At 36.7% G+C, this 2,638-nt stretch overlaps 1 pseudogene; it reads right to left on the reverse strand.

Annotated features, from left to right (window-relative positions):
* Nucleotides 1–624: 624 nt before the first annotated feature.
* LOC115942512 (U1 spliceosomal RNA) lies at nucleotides 625–769 on the reverse strand (annotated as a pseudogene).
* Nucleotides 770–2,638: the final 1,869 nt, after the last annotated feature.

Raw genomic sequence — 2,638 nt, forward strand, 5'->3', positions numbered from 1 at the left:
TCTGCTCACCTAGATAAAGCAGTACAAGTGGTTCTAACCTTTTATAACATAATACATTACTGAAATTCATAATTATGTAGGGCAAAAAGGACTGAGCATATGAATAAGGAAGCTAAAAGTAATTATAGGTATTTATTAGGCAGAATTCAATAAGCTGATTATTGCAAATGCAAAGCGGAAATTCCCTGTGTCATTAAACAGACCAGCTGATTATTTTTTTTAAAGCTTATTTATTTATTTATTTATTTATTTATTTGTCACAGAGAGAGAGAGCGCACACAAGCAGGGGAAGCTGCAGGCAGAGCAGGCAAGTGAGAAGTAGGCTCCCAGGTGAGCAAGGAGCTGGATGCAGGACTCGATCCCAGGACCCTGGGATCATGACCTGAGCTGAAGGCAGACACTTAACTGACTAAGCCACCCAGACGTCCCAGACCATCTGATCATTATAGTGTGCTCCACAAGGGGTCAATTCTCTGTTCTTCTTGCTACATATAGGTTACTAGATTATTGGTTTCTCCCTATCTGTATCAATTTCTTTTTCTTTTCTCTTTCTTTCTTTCTTTCTTTCTTCTCCCTTCTCTCTCTCTCGCTCTCTTTTTTTTTTTTTTGGTGTCTTGGCACAGGGAAGGGAGACAACTAATGCAGTCCCCTGCTACCACAAATTATGCAGTCAAGTTTCCCACATTTGGGGAAATCACAGGGGTCAGCATATCCAGAGTGCAATGGATAAGCCTTGCCCTGGGAAACCACTCCCCTGCCAGCTAAGTATCCCCCTCTTTTTTTTTTTTTTCCCCAGAGAATCCCAATTGAATCAACAGAAAGACTATAGATCTAATAAGAGATTTCACAAAAATGCCAGATACAAGATCCATTTACAAAAATCAGTAATGTTCCTCTGCATCAGCAATAGCTAACTAAAAATGTAACATTCTATGATGCTGTTCCTAATAACAATCAAAATTATAAACTATGAATTTAACTGAATAAACAATGTATATGATCTCTATGGAGAAAAAGTTTTACATTTATTAAGGGCATAAAGGTCTTAAATAAATGGAGTGCTATACCATGCTCATGGAATGGATGGCAACAGGGTAAAATGTCACTTCTCTGAAACTAATCTGTAAATTCGATTCAATCCCAATGAAAATTCTATTAGGACTTAAAAAAAATGAATTCAACACACTTATTCTGCCATGTATAAGAAGACTAAATATGTTATGAAAAATTGAAGAGATTTTGAAAAAGGGTTGGGGGGGCTCACTGCACGTATCAGACAACTGATATGTGCAGGTGGAGAAAGGATTGATAAAACATTTAACAGATGGTAATAGGAAAGTGTCATTTTTATGGAGAAAAGTAATGCTGGATTCTTAGCTTATACCAGTGTTTCTCAACCCTTTTTTCATTATCGTATAGTTAAACTTTTTTAGACTTTCCCCCCTAATTTTCTACCTTTTCCAATGAAATTTTAATACCACAAATATTTTATATATCTATATCTGTTTATATCCCATGGGAGGGTGAAATTTAGTTGGATTAAGTCCTAAATGGACAGTGTAAATCTGAAAAGTTAATGGTAAGAGAAAAAAGAGAAACATAGATTATTTTCCTGGCTGTGGGGTGTGGGAGAACTTAAACCAACCACAAACTCTAAGATAAAAAAGAAATGGATAGAAAAGACAGTAAAATTGAAGACTTTGCTTCATTGAAAGATATAATAGGGAAAGTTCATATACAGATCACGGATTGGAAAAGGATATTTGAAATAACTAAAGTCAATAAGGGATAAATACCTACAGTAAATAAGACATCTTGTTAATTACAAGAAAATGGTAAACCCAGAACGCCTAGGTGGCTCAGTTGGTTAAGCGTCTGCTTTCCGCTCAGGTCATGATCTCAGGGTCCTGGGACTGAGTCCCGCGTTGTGCTCCTTGCTCAGTGGGGAGCCTGCTTCTCCCTCTGCCTGCCACTCGCCCTGCTTGTGCTCTCTCTCTCTCTGACAAATAAATATATAAAATCTTTTTTTTAAAAAAGGGGAGACACTAATAACTAACATATGAAGTGATATTCATTTCAATTTCAAAAATAATCAGAAAATAGAGGTTAAGATCATTGAAGGAGAAGTCATGGAACCAAAAAGCTATTGTAGTAAAGGATCATCAGTACACTGATTTCTTCAGAAATCTCCAGAAAATGAGAGGGAATAACATGAGGTTTGTAAATGATTGCAACAAGAAAGAGTTATCTGATATTATAAGCTTCATAAAGGGGGTGTTTAAGAAAGAAAGAGAGAATTGCATAGAAGGAGGTTTGGGAGACAATCTCCAAGGGTCTCTTGAATTTTGCATATCTTGTGAGTAGACTACCTTTGTTCTGGACTATCTTTTCAAGGATGTTCTTATTGTGAACAGTTTTGGAAGATAGATAACAAAGGGCATTGTTTACTGTCCATTATAATAAAAATAATGTCTCCCTATATGGCAAAGATCAGGAAGGCTTATTATCCATTTTAAAAGATTTGTGTTCCCTAAGCTCATGGTTCCTCTCCTGTATGCATCCCCATGTGTGCAGGTATTACCTGACCCTCTTTGTGTCACCCTACAGGAATTGGTCTTTGGGAAACTGGTACAAAAAA

This window comes from Leptonychotes weddellii, chromosome 5, assembly GCF_054177405.1.
Source record: "Leptonychotes weddellii isolate Sample4059 chromosome 5, ASM5417740v2, whole genome shotgun sequence".
Classification (NCBI taxonomy): Eukaryota; Metazoa; Chordata; class Mammalia; order Carnivora; family Phocidae; genus Leptonychotes; species Leptonychotes weddellii.